Genomic DNA, 18,537 nt, shown 5'->3' on the forward strand with positions numbered 1-18,537 from the left:
GAAAACTAATTTGGGGAGATGGTATTTTGCTTTTTTGTGTGCCCAGCTCAAGCGATTGCAAGATCACAGCCACAAACCAAAAACATGGACATGCCACATCTCTATTCCTGTGAAGTGCTGGGGGGACCCTCAAAGTTAGTTTTGCTCTGGAGAAGAGGAATTAATTAAAGCAGAAAAAATTTATTTTTACTGTAAACCAGTTCATACAAAAAAATAGAAGTTTATTGTGCCGGTAGCCGGGTACAAGCCGCTCTATGATCTGGAGATAGAAATAATGTCACATTTCTTCACTTCCCAAGTCAAATGAGAACTAGGCCCAGCTGCTAACCACCAAATGAGCTCAAGTCAAGTATTATTTCCTGTCCCCACATGGTTGAAGAACCAGAGGGCTTGTGTCTTGCTCCTGTGGCAGGTGGTAAGGTGGGAGACATGGTCTGGCATCCAGGCTATTGGCTACAGCAGCCTTGGAGCTGGTCCTCACGTCGGGCTCTGCTCAGACTCGTCTGGCTGCATTCAACTTCCTGCTTGGCCCAGTGAGGCTCTGCACAGCTTGGTTAGTACCCTCTTACTGTCCCATAAGGAAGAGGTTGGATCTTAGAAAACACTAGCCCTTCCAGCCTCCAAGAAGGAGAACGTTTATCTTTCATTCCTTGCTAACGTGGTGCAAGAGCCACCTCGTCATGCCCCTCCGTGAACAGGGCACATGCAGAAAAGACAAATGGAGGTTAAGTTCCAGTAGGGCCATCTGCTAAGAATGCTAATTTCAGACTACTGGCCCACAGCTGTTCTTCTGAGTCAACCAGGGAATTTAAAAAACATAGATGCATCTATGGGGGAGCAAATCTGTATTTGTTTTAAAGTTCTGTGGGTGTTTTAGGACTCAGCTTGGCTTGGAAATCCCGCAGGAGGAAGAAAGCATGAATTGGGGAACCCAGCTATCTAACTATTTGGCTCTGTCACGTACTATCCCTATAAACTCAGGCAAATAACTCTACGTCCCTGAGGCTGGTTTTTTTTAAATATGTACCATGTGTTGTGGGGAAAAAACCTCCATACATCCCAGTCTGTCTTCTATCATAATGGTAAAAATTATAGAGAACAGTTACTAATTCTTGGTGCATTTTTAAACACTGCAGTAGGATTTGCATTGCTACAGTCTTTGAGAGCAATTTGGCAATTATCTTTCAATATTTTAAATCTTCATATCTTCTGATGCTGGTATTTCAATACTAAGAATTTATCAAACAGTAATATCTCCAAAAGCATACAGAGATGTACACATAAAGATGATTATTTCCACATTGTCGGTAGAATAGTAAAAATTACAAACCTAAATTCCCACTAATAGGGGACAGATTGGATAATTTGTGGCATATGCATACAATAAATCACTACCCAAATTCCTAGAAAGGAAAAATTGAATTATATGTACAATCATGCAGTTGACAATGTGTTAAGTGAAAAAGCTTCACACATACACACACGTGCAATACATGGAAATGATTGCTTAAGAATACCAAGAATTCTATCTCAGAAGAGTGGTTAGGGGAGATGATACTTGTACTTTGTGTTTTATGCATTCCTTTGCCCTCAACTTTTTGCAATAGCAGGTACAACTTTTACAAACATGATTAATGTTTGGCCTTTTACATTGGACATATATTTTATAAGCTAAAGCAAATAATGAAGATGAACAATTTTGATTATATTACTAATCCTACTGTTTGTAATCAACATATTATCATTGTGCATAATTTACTGCATCACGGCCTCTCTTCTTGGTCTCTGTATGAATAATTGTCTCCCTTTGAACTCACTCTCTGCCAGGTGATCTATTCTAGCCAGGATCGACAGAGCAAAGAGCTCTTTACTAATTTCATGGGGGCATTTGGAAAAGAGACAGAGGATTTAGGCTGGACCTCTCAGACAATTCTGCCATTTAATTCCATTTCCTGGATCATCTCCAACACTGCACCCTTCTGAAATGCTCCCCCTTCTACTAGTGGTTTTAAGGGCAATTGCCCACCCACCCCCCAACTCCCAGGGGGTATTTGGCTATATTTTGAGAAATTTTTGGTTGTCCTATTTGGAGGTGGGGCTGTTATTGGCATCTGCTAGGCAGAGACCAGGGATGCTTCTAAGCATCTCACAGTGCAGACCAGCTGTTCCCACAAGGAAGAAATATCTGTCCCCAATTGTCAATAATGCCACAAGTGAGAAAACTTGCATCACATCAAGACAAAAGGGTGTTCCTTTTAAGCTGTTGGGGAAATGCTATGCTAGCCTCATAAAGTCAGCTTCTACTGCTGATAACTTTTTTGTCCAGATTTATTGAGATAAAATTTACCAATAAAATTATAAGATATTTAAAGTACACAATGTTAGGATTTGATGTATGTATAGATTTTGAAAGGATTGCCCCCATTGAGTTAATGAACACATCCATGACCTCACACATTTACCCCAACACCCCCCCTTTTTTTTGATGAGAACATTTAAATTCTGCTTTCTTAGCAAATTTCAATTATAGAATACACCATCATCAGCTCTAGTCAGCATGTCCTACATTAGATCCTCAGACCTTATTTATCTTATAGCTGAAAGTTTAGACCCTTTTTTCAACCTCTCCCCATTTCTCATACACGCCAGCCCCTGGCAACCACTTTTCTACCCTTCTGTTTTTGAGTTTGACTTTTTTTTTTTTTTTAAATTAAACATATTGCAGTGTTTGTCCTTCTCTGTCTGGCGCTTTTTTCCCTCAGCATAATGTTCTTTAGGTCATCCATGTTGTTACAAATGACAGGATTTCCATCTTTTTAAGGTTGAATAATATTCCATTGTATTTACATGGCAAATTTTCTTGATCCATTCATCCTCAACAAACAGGTTGTTTCCATATGTTAGCTACAGTGTCCATTCTGCAATGAACAAGGGAGTACAGATATCTCTTCAAGATAATCGTTTCATATCTTTAGGATATATACCCAGAAGTGGGATTTTTGGATCATATGGTATTTCTAGTTATAATTTCTTGAGGAACCTCCATACAATTTTCCATACTGGCTGTACCAGTTTCCATTCCCACAGTATGTAAAGGTTCCCTTTTCTCTACATTCTTGCCTGCATTTGTTATCAATTGTCTTTTTGATAATAACCATCCTCACAGGTGCAAGGTGATATCTCATTATGCTTTTGATTTGCATTTCCCTGATAATTAGTGATGTTGAACATCTTTACATGTCCCTACTGTATGTATTCTTTGAAAAAATGTCTGTTCAGGTTGTTTTCCAGTTTTTAAGTGGGTTATTTGCTTTTTTGCTGTTGAGTTTTATGAGTTCCTTGTGTGTTTTGGATATTAACTTCCTGGATATGGAGTTTGCAAATATTCTCTCCCATTCTGTAGGTTGCCTTTGTATTTTGTTGTTTCCTTTACTGAGAAGAAGCTTTTTAGGGTAATATAGTCCCACTTGTTTATTTTTGCTTTTGTTGCCTTTGCTTTCTTTCTTTCTTTTTTGGACTATTTTATTTAAATTCAATTAGTTAACACATAGTGTATCATTGGTTTTAGATGTGGAGTTCAGTAATTCATCATTTGCACCCAGGGCTTGTTACATCATGTGCCCTCCTTAATTTCCATCTCCCAGTTACCCCATCCCCCCCACTTCCCCTCCAGCAACCCTCAGTTGGTTTCCTATAGTTAAGAGTTTCTTATAGTTTGTCTCCCTCTCTGATTCCATCTTATTTTCCTTCCCTTCCCCTATGATCCTGTTTTGTTTCTTAAATTCCACATATGAGTGAAACCATATGATAATTATCTTTCTCTGATTGACTTATTTCGCTCTGCATAATACCCTCCAATTCCATCCAAATCGATGTAAATGGTAAGGTTTCATTCTTTTTGATGGCTGAGTAATATTCCATTTTATGTATCTATATACACACCACATCTTCTTTATCCATTCGTCTGTTGAACATCTGGGTTCTTGCTGTCTTTGCTTTTGCTGTCAAATCCAAAAAGATCATTGTCAAGACCAAAGCTGAGGAGCTTACTCCCTATGTTTTCTTTGAGGAGTTTTAAGGTTTCAGGTCTTTTTCATCTCTAATCCACTTTTAGTTGATTTTTATGTATGGTGTAAGGTACAGGTCCAGTTTCATTCATTTGCATGTGGATATACAGTTTTCCTAGCACCATTTATTGAAGACACTATCCTTTCCCCATTGAGTATTCTTAGAACTGTCGTCAAATACTAGTTGACCATTTATGCAAGGATTTATTCCTGGACTTTCTATTCTGGTTCATTGATCTATTGACTCTATTGTCTGTTTTTTACCCATGCCATACTGTTTTGATGACTTCAGCTTTGTGAGGTAGTTTGAAATCAGGGAGCATGATGCCTCCAGTTTTGTTTTTCTTTCTCAAGATTCGTTGGCTCTTCAAAATCTCTTGTGATTCCATGCATATTTCAGGTTTTTTTTTTTTTTTTCTATTTCTGTGAAAAATGCCACTTGAATTTTGATGGGGATTGCATTGAATCTGTAGATTATATTGGGTGGTATGGACATTTAAAAAATATTCTTTTAATCCATGAACATATATCTTTACATTTATTTATGTCATCTTTAATTTCTTTCATTAATACCTTATATTTTTCATTGTTTAGATCTTTCACCTCCTTGGTTAAAATTATTCCTAAGCATTTCATTTTTTGATGCAATTCTAAATGTTATTATTTTCTTAATTTCTTTTTTTGATAGTTCATTGTTAGTATCTAGAAATGCAACTGATTTTTGTATCCTACAACTTTGTTGAATTCATTTATTCTAACAATTTTGGGGTGGAATCTTTAGAGTTTTCTATATGTTATATCTTGTCATCTGAAAATTTTACTTCAGATTTTCTAACTTGGATGGCTTTTACTTATTTTTCTTGCCTGATTGCTCTGAGTAGGACTTCCAGTGCTACACTGAATGAAAGTACCAAGAGTAGGAATCCTTGCTTTGTTCCTGATCTTACAGGAAAAGTTTTAGCTTTTCACTATAGAGTATAATGTTAGTTGTGGGCTTGTCATATATGGCTTTCATTATGTTGAGATATGTTCTGTTTATACCCAGACTGTTGAATGATTTTACCATGAAAGGATGTTGTATTTTGTAAAATGCTTTTTCTGCATCTATGGAAATGATCATATGATTTTATCCTTCATTTTGTTAATGTGGTGTTTCACACTGATTGATTTATGAATGTTAAACAGTCTTTGCATCCCTGGAATAAATGCCACTTGATCATGGTGTCTGATCCTTTTAATGTATTGTCGAATTCAGTTTGCTAATATTTTATTGAGGATTTTTTGCATATATGTTCATCAGGGATATTGGCTTGTAATGTTCTTTTCTTAGAGTGTCCTTATCTGGCTTGAGATTCATAAAATGAGTTTGGAAGTTTTCTCTCTTCTTCATTTTTTTTGGAAGAGTTTGAGAAGATCTGATAGTAATTTTTCTTTGCATGTTTGGTAGAATTCACCAGTGAAGCCATCTGGTCTGAGATTTTTATTTGTTGGAAAGTTTTTAATTACTGATTCAATCCCCTTGGTAATAATTGGTCTATTCAAATTTTCTGTTTCTTCATGAGTTAGTCTTGGTAGGTTATATATTTCTAGGAATTTATCCATTTCTTCTAGGTTGTCTAATTTGTTGGCATATAATTATTCTCAAGAGTTTTTTTAAATTTTTATTTCTGTAGTATCGATTGTGTTGTTTCCTCTTTCATTTCTAATTGTATTCACTTGATCCCCTCTCTCTCTTTTTCTTGAGTCTGGCTAAAGATTTGTCTATTTTATCTTTTCAAAACCCAGCTCTTAGTTTCATTGATCTTTTCTATTGTCTTTGTAGTCTCTATTTTATTTGTTTCCACTCTGATCGTTATTTCTTTCCCTCTGTAACTTTGGGCTTAGTTTGTTCTTTTTCTAGTTCCTTGAGCTGTAAAGTTAGGTTGTTTATTTTGATATCTTTCTTGTTTTGTAGTGTAGATGTTTATAGCTATGAGCTTTCTTAGAATTGCTTTTGTTGCATTGCATAAGTTTGGTATGCAGTGTCTCCATTTTAATTTGTCTCAAGATATTTTTTATTGCACTTTGGTTTCTTCTTTGACCCACTGGGTTTCAGGAATCTATTGTTTAATTTCTACATATTTGTAAATTTTTGAGTTTTCTTCTTTAATTTTTTAATTTTAATTTTTTTAAGATTCTATTTATTTGAGAGAGAGAGCGTGAGCAGGGGGAAGGGCAGACGGGAAGGAAGAGGGTAAGAGTCTCCAGCAAACTCTGTGCTGGGTGTGGAGTCTGACACAGGACTCATTCCCACAACCCTAAGATCATGACCTGAACCAAAACCAAGAGTCAGATGCTCAACTGACTGAACTACCCAGGCGCCCCTTCAGTTTTCTTCTTTTAATTGATTTCTAGTTTCTTAACATTATGATTAGAAAAAAAGTGCTTGATATATTTCAGTCTCCTTAAATTTATTAAGACTTGTTTTATGTCTTCACATAAGATCTATCCTGGAGAATGTTCTATGTACATTTGATAAGAATGTGTTCTGCTTTTGAATGGAATTTTCTATAAATATCTGTCAGATCTAACTGCTCTAATGTGTAGTTTGCATTCATTTCTTTCTTTCTTTTTTAAGATTTACTTATATATTTTAGAGAGAGAGGGAGAGTGAGCCAGGGCAGAGGGAGAAGGATAGAGAATCAGGACAGAATCCTCAAGCAGCCCCCCAACTGAGCATGGAGCCTGATGTGGGGCTTGATTCCAGGACCCTGAGATCATGACCTGAGCCAAAATCAAGAATCAGATGCTTAACTGACTGAGCCACCCAAGTGCCCCAATCTTTATTTTCTATCTGGATGATCTATCCATTGTTGAAAGTCAGATATTGAAGTCCCCCACTATTGTATTACAATTTTTTATCCCTTCAGATCTTTCAATATTTGCTTTGTGTATTTAGGTTTTCCTATGTTGAGTAAATAAATATTTAATAATGGTCTATCCTTCAGATGAATGGACCACTTTATCCTTGTATAATGATCTTTTTTGTCTCTCGTTGCAATCTTTGGCTTAAAGTCTGTTTTGTCTGACGTTAAGTATAGCTACCCCTGCTTTCTTTTGGTTTCTATTTGTGTGGGTTATCTTTTTTCTCCGTTTGGTTTCAGCTTATGTGTGTCTGTTGTGGGCAGCATATAGTTGGGTCTTATTTTTATATCCATTCTGCCACTCTGTGTCTTGTGATTGGAGAATTTTAATTCATTTATATTTAAAGTAATTATTGATAAGTACTGTCTTACTATTGGCATTTTGTTAACTGTTTTCTGGTTGTTTTATAGATCATTCATTCCTTTCTTCTTCTCTTGCTCTCTCCCATTCTGATTTGATGATTTTTTTTATAGTGGTTCACTTAACTTCCTTTATCTTTTGCATATTTAAGTTTTTGCTTTGTGGTTATCATAAGGCTTACATGAAACATCTTGTGTTTCTAGTAGTCTATATTAAGTTGATAACAACTTAACTTTGAGTGTATACTAAGGCTCTGATTTTTAACTCTCCCTCTACGTTTTATGTTTTGATGTCATAATTTACACATTTTTAATATGTGTATCCATTAACAAATGATTATAGTTATAGATATTTTTAATACTTTCTATCTTTATACGAGAGTTTTAAGTGGTTTACCCCCACCTTTATAATATTAGAGTATTCTGAATTTAATTATATATTTATATTTATCAGAGAGTTTTATACTATCATTTGTTTTCCTCTTACTAACTGACATCCTTTTGCTTCAGCTTGAAGAACCCCCTTTAATCTTTCTTATAAGGCCAGTCTAGTGGGGATGAATGCCTTCAGATTTTGTTTGTTTGGGAAACTATTTGTCTTTCTATTCTGAAGGACAGCTTTGCAAGGTAGAGTATTCATGTTGGCATTTCTTTTCCTTTCAGCATTTTGAATAAATCTTGTCATTCTCTTCTGACCTGCAAATTTCTGCTGAAAGATCTGCTGGTACTCTTATGAGGGTTCCCTTGTATGTAAAAAGTTGCCTTTTTACTGCTGCTTTTAAGATTATCTCCTTGTTTTTAAGTTTTGAAAATTAAATTATAATGTGTCCTGGTGTGGGTCTCTTTAGATTCTTCTTATTTGGAACTCTGTGGGATTCCTGGATCTGCATGTCTGTTTCTTTCCTTAGATTAGGAAAGTTTTTAGTCACTACTTCTTTGGGTAAGCTTTCTGCCTCTTTCTCTCTCTCTTCTCCTGGTAAAGCCTCTGTCATATGAATGTTGATCCACTGGTTTGTGTCCTATAAGTGCCGTCAGCTATCTTCATTGATTTTTCTTTTTGCTAGCGTGGATGAATTCCGATGCTCTGTCTTCAAGTTTGCTGAGCCTTTCGTTCATTTGATCTAGTCCATTTTTGAACCCCTCTATTGAAATTTTCAGTTCGTTTATTATATTCTTCAGTTCTATGGTTTCTGTTTGGTAATTTTTAATATTTTCTGTTTCTTTGTTGAAATCCTTTGTTCATGTATTGCTCTCCTGACCTTGGTGAACATCTTTATGACTGTTATTTTGAACTCTCTATCAAGTAAATTACTTAATCTGTTTCATTAAAAATCTGTTTCTGGAAATGGATCTTGTTCTTTTGTTTGAAACATACTTTTGTTTCTTTATTTTGCTTGACTCCCTGTTGGTTTCTGTGCATTAGATAAAACAGCCACCTTCCAGGTCTTGACAGAGTGGTCTCAAGTTGGAGATGAACCTCATCTATCAGCTTGGTCTGAGCTCCCGGTTTTCTTTAAACCTCTGTGATTGTCCAAGCTGCTTTTTTTTGTTCTTAGTTAATCCCAGTAGTTGAAAGTGTGCCAAGATCCATCAATGTCCAAAAGGAAAGGATTGCCTTCAGTGCCCAGATGTAGATTAAATGGATGCTGGAACTGCAGGCAGCAGCTGAAAATGTATGTTGTTAAGTCCCTTTCAGGGAGAAACCTGGAGATGGGTGTTTTATCCTGCTATCTCTATTCTAGGCTCAGGTGTATAGCCACAGGGAGGTGATCCTGACTTCGACAGTCTTGTTGGACTTGTAAATGGAAGCCCCATTAGCTACTAGAGCAGGTATTCTAGGGACTCACTCCTTAGGCAGCAACTGAGGTATAGCCATGTGTACAGGCTCCTTTCAGGGAGATCCTGGTGACTTGGAGCAGGCTACAGGTCATGGGAGAGGTGTCTATCAGTTTCCCTGGTCTTTACGGATGATTGCAGCCAGCCCCTATATGTGTGCTAAATTAGAAGCCTGACTCTTAGGCAGCAGCTTTCAAAGTTTGCAGATGGACCCTTTCAGAGAAACACTAGGAGACGGACAATTTTGCCTGCTCTCTCTACACTGTATCTGTAGGATAGCCCTACAGAAAGTGCTTGCACACTGTGAACAACTGCTCCTTTGTTTGCTCTTGTCTTATGGACACAATCATTGTTGGCTTTTAGATGTTTGGGGGGCCTGCCGCTCAGTTGGGAGTCTTAAAAGTTGAGTACTGAGTGTTGGCTTCAATCCCTGTGCTCCTCAGGGAGAAGCTGGGGATTGGGAGTTCCCTCCCAAATGTGTGGAGCTGTGTCTAGGGTGGGGTTTATGGCGAGAGTGTATCTCCACCTTTCCTACCCATTTTGATGTTGGTATTTTCTCATTTGCGTGACATGTAGGAGTTGCTTATTCATTTCTAGATTTCTTTTGTAGGTAATTGCTCCCAAACTGTAGATTTGATGTGTCAGTGGGAGGAGGGGAATTCAAGAGCCTCCTGCCAGCTTGATTGACCTCCCCATTCATAACTATCTTGATGTTCTGTGTCAAACTTTTAGACGCTCGTGGGTTTTTAACTGAAGCAATTGAGGAAGATGAAAGAATTTGAATCCTCTAATGTGTACACTGGCACCATTATAAAACCAGGAAAAAAAAAATCAGCTGTCATGAACATCATTGACATTTTATTCCAAATGGAACTGTGAATGTTAAATGATCTCCCGGCATCAGTTATATCTGGTACCACAACATGTAGTGATCATGGTCAGAACCAGAATTATTTTTCTTTCCTTTTCTACATTCTTTTTAAAAGCAGTCATTCCAACAAGTAAAAATTGGATTAGGATAAGAACACATAAAATAGTATAGCATGAAAAGAAAACGAATGCAAAATAACAGCAGTAAAAATATAAATCAGAGTAGGGGGTTAATGCAAGCTAGGGAGAGGTAAAAATGCAACAGAAATATGCAGCCTACAAAGGCATAAGTCATTGCTCTAGTTGTTCCCCAATTTGGTTTTAAGTTTCCTGGTGTTCAAAATAAAAAAAGAGTCAATTACAGTTTGATGAGGAGAAAACATGCTGTTTTCCTAGTTCTAACACTAGAGAAAGCATATGGATCCTTTCTAAGGGACTTAAATACATCCCCTGCAGTAAATGCCATAATATATTTCTTAAAACTGCTTTTCCTAGCTCCCCTCAACAAAAACTAAGATCAAAAACACCAAAAGAAAACTCAGTGAAACTCTCTCAGCAGATGGACAAAATAATAGGGCTATACTACAAAGAGGTTTTCTTGATGGTCAGTCTTGACCAAAAGAAAAATTTAGAATATGTTTATATGTGATATAGACAAGAGACCATACAGTGAGTACTTCGGGTGTGAAAGTACCACTAAACTCTTCCATATACTGAAAAGTTGGGTTGGGGAGTCTGTGTGCTTAGGCAGAAAAATGGCAAGTAAGTTTAATGTAAATGAGCACATCAAAGGTATTCTAATCTGACCTGTAAAATAAGGCCTCTGAACCATAGGAACGATTGAAGAGAAGAACCTGGGAAATCTTGCCACAGCTCAGATTTTTCTCATTGTATTACCCCGGAATAACTAGCATTATGTGATGAGCTCTGAAAATGGTTCCAGTGTCAAATAAGTTTGGAAAATATTACACACCATCTCTTGGATAATTATGCACAGTAATACATTAGAGATGTAATCAAGGAATCTGATTAACTTTTCTTGGCCTAATGTTTCCCAAACTTACTTGATCATCAAATCCACATGTTACCATCTTGTGCGACTAACATTCTATAAAACACATGTTGATAAGCATTTCATAGTTGCAGAAGACATTGACTCAGTGTGCTATTAAGATTAAAATAGCTTTAAAAATGTTATTGTGAAAAATGTTCTAGGAAATGAAACAATGGGCATTAACTCAAAGCTCTTGCACACCCACAGCCAGAATAGGATGCTGGTAAATCTACTTCAAACTAGTATAAGATGGAAGTATGGCTTCCTCAAAACACCAAAAGGCTAGTGAAAAATTGTGTATTGAATATCTAGAACATGGAAGAAAACCAGAAGTCAGAGTTCCTTTCTATACTATTAAATCTGTTTCATGAGCTGATTTTTAAATGAATGTTTAAATGCTGTCATTTGTGAATTCAAGGAAAGAATGGGAGTCTATGATCTAAATGTTCTCATACTTTTGTTTTAAACTGAAGTGTTCTCATAATATTTTCAGTGTCCAGTTTGCAGTTAAGGACATTGATACATATACAAATATAAGAATAAATTTTGTAAACAGCCTTTGTGCAGAGGCACACAGTAATTTTTTTAGGAAGGATTAAATTCTGTCAAGAGCCAAGACCCGTCTTGAACATCCTAGGTGATGTGAATGTTCAGTAGGAGACACTGTAGTTTATATCTCATTTGAATAAAGGTGAGAAACCTCCTGAATGATGGGTCGGTTAAATGGATAAATCATTCTTAAATCTTGTGTTACTTGCTAGACAAATGAGGGGCACTTTAGGTAGACCAAGCATTAATTATCGCCCATTGTAGCCCTAGTTTCCCCAACTATAGGAATAATAATTCCTCAATAGTAGTTCCTTAATAGGTTCCAAAGTAGTAATCCTGCCTTGCTCTCTGAGAATTAACCCAGTTTAGCACCTGACCTTGAAGGGAACTTGTAGCTGCTTGGTTCATGCAGTCAAACCAGTGATTCAACTCTTGTATCCTATCAGAGGCCAAGTTTGAACTTGGAAAAAAAAAATCAAAGTCGGCAGTTGGAAGACAGGTGTCTTGAGCAGAGTCTTTGATGCCACCAGTTAGTAGCTGTGTGGCTACTTCTTGGATTCTTTCTTTTCCATAAAAACTCACCTTATAATGTAGTAGTCAGAATCAATTCTGAAAATGAATGAGAAATTGCTATACAAATAAAGCATTGAACAAATGTAGGCTGCACTGTGTTCAGGAAAAAAAAAAAGAGCTTTACTGACAGTTTTAGGTGGCTTACTCTTTTTAAAAAATTCTGTTTCTTAAACACATGCTTCTTGCCACTTACTCTCTTTTAATGATCTTTTTTAGACCATACTACTTGATAACTTCAGGTATAGGTAAAAAAAATTGTTTTCACACATAAGCACTTCAGATACATAGCTGTAAAAAGCATGCTCAAAATAGTTTTGTTAATTTTAAATGCAGAACAAACACTTACGGACATCTATCGGACACCACTTGTGTAATGTCTAACTTACTGAAGTACAGCCATTTTTCTCCTAGGAATTAGGCCAATTTTTAGGGTTATTTGGAAAGACCAGACATATTTATCAGGACCCTTCTTCAGAAACATATGCGGGGCTGTAAGCAATGTATTTCCTGGCTTCTGACATGAGCGAAACATCTGGAAAAGCCAAAGCTGTAATGAAACTGTGAGTTGGCTGTGTTCTTGCACGTTTCTTTGCAATGCCAAGGCAAGGCTGGAGCCCATCAAGCACCACTATCATCCTCATAAAGTGGAGGTCCTTTTGTAGGCCCAGCTGTATCTGAGGGTAGAGAGGAAGGATGGAGAACACTGCCAGATCTTCCTGATCTTCCCCCCCGCACCCCCCTTTAACCCCAAAAGGCCAGGGAGAGATACGGAGAACAGCTTTTCTATTCTTCTCTAAATATGATTATAATGAAGGAGTAAATATTTTCTTTCCAATGCCTCCCTTGCATTCTGAAAATTCATAATCACTGTATTAGTTTTCTATTTGCTTAAAAAGGCACAAATGTATTGTCTTGAAGTACGGGAGGTCAGAAGTCCTAAAATCAAGTGCCAGTAGAACTGCCTTCCATCTGAAGTGCACTAGGGGTGAACTGGTTTCCTTGCTTTCTCCAGCTTCTAGAAGCTGCCTGCATTCCTTGGCCTGTGGACCTCCATCTTCAAGGCAAGCAGCAGAGTATCTTCAAATCTCTTTCTCATTCCCCTCTGCTTCTGTCATCACATCTCTGTCTCTGACGCTGACATTCCTGCCTTCCTCTTTTTTTTTGTTCCAAATTTTAGAATTTTATTTTTTTTCTCATAGGTTGCTTTTTAAAATTTTATTATGTTAGTCACCATACAGTACATCATTAGTTTTAGATGTAGTGTTCCATGATTCATTGTTTGTGCATAACACCCAGTGCTCCATGCAGAACGTGCCCTCTTTAATACCCATCACCAGGCTAACCTATCCTCCCACCCCCTCCCCTCTAGAACCCTCAGTTTGTTTCTCAGAGTCCATAGTCTTTCATGGTTCGTCTCCCCCTCCGATCTCCCCCCCTTCATTTTTCCCTTCCTACTGTCTTCTTTTTTTCTGCCTTCCTCTTATAGGGACTCATTACACTGGGTACACCAAGATAATCAAGGATAGCCTTCCTGTCCCCAGGTCCTGACATTAATAACATCTGGAAGACACTTTGGCCATCTAGTCTGGGGATTTGAATATGAACATCTTTGGTGGGACGCGCACGAAGGGGGTAGGGGGGCATTATTCTGTCTACCAGAATCATCTTGGTTATTTTTATTGCTTTTTAAAATACTTTCATCATGTGTAAATTGGGACAATTATATTTGCCTCATGGGATATGGGATATAGAGATAACCTGGATTAGGCAATAGAGCAAAGCCCTTGAACGATGGCTGTTAGAAAGTTTTCCTCGTTGAACGTACTCTTAATTCAAAAGTGCAAAGCCTGGATTCTGGATCCACTTACTGCCTGTGTTACCTGAGCCAGGCAGCCTTGCCTCTCTCCGTCAGTTTCCTCCTCTCTCTGTGTAACTGGAGTTTTCTCATCAGCATGTGAGGATGGGCCGTAATGACTCAAGTTTCAGTATGACCCCCCCTACAAAAGAAAAGACTTATAACCTCCCCACAGTCCCACCCACTGATGTGTACGAGTATTACGGCAATGTTTCTCATGTCTCTACACAGCAGCTCTCCAGTCTTCCCACTGTGCCCTCTTTTGGTTTACTCTGGTCCAGCAAAGCAAACAGATAATCTGTAGGATAGGAAACAGTAGAATATGTAAGACAACTATGACTGGGAACATTAGAGGGTCCCAAACCAGACCGTTTCATGGACATGGCAAGGAGTTTTACATCAGCAGGGTCAAAGAGAATGATCATGAAGAAAATGTCAGAGCGTCTGTTGAGGCAGACGGGATTAATGCCCTTATTCCTAGTCATTATCACTTGATCTTAAGGCACTACTTCTATACCAAGCGAGTCCATCTGCTGTAAATCTGCTCCTACGGTTTATTGACCAGCATTTTATCTTGCCTTATCTCCTGATTCTCTCCACAGCAGAAAGGCTGAGTGGGTGACAGCCACTGTCCACATTCTTCAAATATGTGAAACAAATCTGCCAGTGGTCCTAGGCATTAGACATTTGATCGTTTGCCTTTTTTTCTCTATCTGGATTGTAAAAGGCAGTGACAGAGAAAAGCGGGCAGGCTTTGCCAACTCAAAGCATCCCAGAATAGTCTATTCTAAGGTCTGGATTGGAGACTGGGGAATAGAGTAGGAGATCTCTGCTGGACGATTGTGCTTAATGGTGACAATTTTTTCTCTGTTGATACTCTGTTCTTATTTTCAATAGCTTCAAAATTCAAGTGGATAAGAGAAGTGCTATTTTTTACTAAATACTTTAAGTATGTTCACCAAAATCTGTTTGTTCTTTTTCCATAGAAACAGAATTGTGTTTGGGCAGATGGTTGTAACCAGGTGTGACCACATGACTAAGTTCATGGGTACAGAATGGGGGCAGAAGTGATGTGTGTAATTTCTGGCTTATTTTCTTAAAGGTCCTTGGCCTGAAAAGTTCCTTCTTTTCCTTTTTTTCTGGTTGGAAAAGACAATGGCTAGAACATATTGAGGATGGAAAGGTTGCCCCACCCATCTGGGTGACTTGTGGAGCAAAGCCTACTTACTTATACGAGATAAATGTCTATTTTCAACACAATGCGTTTTTAGTCTCTTCATTATACCAGTTTGGCCTTTACCATAGCTAATACAGATTCCAAAAATAATAATAAGATTATTTAATAATAAAAATAAGAGCTAAGAATTCTTTAACACTTCCTATCACATGCCAGTGAGTATGCTGAGCACTTTACATGTATTATCTCAGTAGGTCTCCTAAGGATCCTATAAAGTCATTCATTGTATTTCCTTCTTTTTACAGAGAAGGGAACTAAAGGCACAGAAAATTTAAATAAGCCCCTCATATCACACGTCTAGCAAGAAAGCAGAGCCACAGTTCAAACATAATGTACCCTGGCATATTGCCTTGGGACAGGGACTTGGGATGGAGTGTTGAAGTCAGGGTTTCAGAACAATTTCCAGGGAGCTTTAGAATAATATCTTTTGAGGATAGAGAATATTTCTGGTTTGACATGTTATCCACCTCAAAACACAGTTGTCTTTGCGGTTAAGAACGGGGAGGCAGTCAAGCAAGGAAGGCGGTACGCTTGAAAGAGCAAGCAGAGCCAGTCATAACTGATGGAGACAAGTTTCTGTGGGTCTCTTGTATTTCTGCACATCTTGCAGAAGGCACTGACTGCTTGTGTTCTGAACAGTCTTTTCAAGATGTTTGCATAGTGACCAGCCTTAGAAGATACAGGTAGTGTCTCCCTTCGGAGCAAAGGGTCAGGTGTGTGACCACCATTGAAGAAGATTTGGACTCCCTCTGTTCAGGGTTCCTTTCCTGTAAGGGCCCGTGAAGAGGTTTGCTGGTCTTGTGGGGAACCAGCAGACAGAAGAGCTGCTATTATTGTAAGTAATAAACTGCACTGGGCCTCTGAGGCAGGTGTCCTAGGTCTTCCTGCCAGCATTGAGGACACTGATGAAACTGGCTCACTTGTTAGCTTGAATGTAGGGTCAAATCTCAGGCCACTCACAGTTCTTGACAATAATGTAGAACTTCCTTCTTCGAAGTGCAGTGACTCAGTCAGTATCCAAAGACAGCTAGTTTGGATGTTTACATGTCAGGAGACGTAATAAGGAGGAAGGGAAGTGGTTTCAAGGGCAACGGGAATTCACACCCACAAAAAAGATAGTCACTTAGAATTGACAGTACATTCTAATGATGTTAACCTAATTCTATAACACAGATTTCAGTCCCAGTTCTAAATCCTTATGCCAAAGTCCCCAAACTAGACTTGAATACCTTCAATGTCAATAAATAGGTAGTTTAAAACATTGTAAAGATACAGCATCATGGGGAAATGGAGTTGAGAATAATTTTATAGACATTCTTCAAGCGTTGGGATAGCCATCATTACCTGAAACTGTAATTCTGAATAAAAGAAAACAAAAAAATCTCATATATCAGGGTTAAAAAAAGTATTTGAGAATCTTGATTTTCCTAAGTGGAAATAAAGCCAACTTCTTGTGTCAGGGAAAGAATACTGGACCGGAGCTCAAGATACGTGAGATCATTTTATCACCAACTATGAAGCTTGTACAGGATAGTCTCTGGGCCTTTGTTCTTTTCAAGCATAAAACAGACGCCATAAAATACATCATCTCAAAGATCATACCAACATAGAAGTTATGGAATCACAGAATCTCATAAGGAATTTTAGTAGGGATAGTTTATATGACACTGGGATTTTGAATTATTTTCTCAGCATAAATTTGAAGTTATCATTTCTAGAGACAGGGAAGATCATTAGATTTCAAACCCATCTATTTCATCTCCATCCATCTTTCCCATCCATCCATCTATCCATCCGTCCCTCTATCAATCCATCCATCCATCCTTTTTTTTTCTTTTCCCTTTTCTTTTTTCATCCCTCCTTTCTTCTGACAAGGAGAGAGGGGGGTGGGAGGGGCAGAGGGAGAGAGAGAGAAGAGAATCTTAAGTAGGCTCCATGCCCAGTGAGGAGCCCAACCTGGGGCTCGATCTCACGACCTTGAGGTGAAAACCTGAGCCAAAATCAAGAGTCAGATACTTAACTCACTGAGCCACCCACGCACCCCCAAGCATCTTTCAATAATAGTCTTCTTTATATCAAGGTAGAATCTATTAACTTGTAACTTTTATCATTGATACTCAATTAACTTTTGTACCATAAATAACAAAAATATGTTTTTCCCCTATGTTAGTATGTTAGTTATTTGAAGTAGGCAGTCATATCAGAGACCATTCTTTTGCTTTCCACTGTCTTAATATCTGATTCCTATTAAGTCTTCTGTATGTGAATTTGTGTTCCTTCACAGTTCCAGTTGGTCTTAAAATGTGAGCTGTTTCATGCAGAACGCTGTACATCAGACACCATAAATAGAATTGTCTTTCCCCCCTTTCTGAAAAATTTTGCTGGAGGTAGAGGGCATAGTGTCAGAAACTGATCATTTAGGGGCTATGGATCTTGTCCAAGATGGTGGTGGTGAGGTTGGAGGTGGGGGAAGGAAGCCAAAACTGGTTCTGCCTAGGGTGGAGTTTCAGAGTTTAAACCTAACATCACAGGAAAGCTAATTGGGCATACTTAAATTCTATCCAAGGAGGTGTTGATATTCTAAAGATCACATATTAGGAGAGAAGGGCAGTTCACCTAATGAGGTGATTTTGCTTCTCAGGTGAGAGAGGGTCAATCAGGATCTCAAAGACCATGCAGCCTAGGATAGCCTCCATACTCTAATATTTCTATCATAAGACTACGTTATTGTTTTTCACATTTTAATGTACATACAAATCATCAGAGATACTTGTTAACAATAAGATTCTCAGGACTTTTGATTGAGTGAGCATGGAGTGTCTTAAGAATTCTAATTTTTATAGCACTCCCCAAATGACACAGATGCAAGATGGCCCATGAACACCCAGTAAAATACACTATTTCTGGTTCTTTTGGAATCAGAGACACCAAGTCCCAAGGACCTGGACCATATGTGAGGGACACAGATGGATCCCATCAGGAGGGAGTCAAATAGAAACTATTCAGCTGGATGCTTTAGCTTCAACCTAGAATTGCTCCCTGTATCACTGGTTAGCTCAGTGTTGAATGAATGATTCCTTGCCCACCCCCAACCACTCCCAAACCTTTGCTTGTTAAAAACATGTTTTTAATTTTAAAACTGCCTCAATCCTTGTAACTTCTATACATTCCTTTCCTATCTCATGTAGAAGATTCTTCTCTGCTAGACTGCCTTTTCTTGCTGGGGGTCAGCA

This window comes from Mirounga angustirostris, unplaced genomic scaffold (assembly GCF_029215605.1).
Source record: "Mirounga angustirostris isolate CCGP_5_RB_7025 unplaced genomic scaffold, mMirAng1.0.hap1 SCAF_12, whole genome shotgun sequence".
In the NCBI taxonomy this organism is placed as follows: domain Eukaryota; kingdom Metazoa; phylum Chordata; class Mammalia; order Carnivora; family Phocidae; genus Mirounga; species Mirounga angustirostris.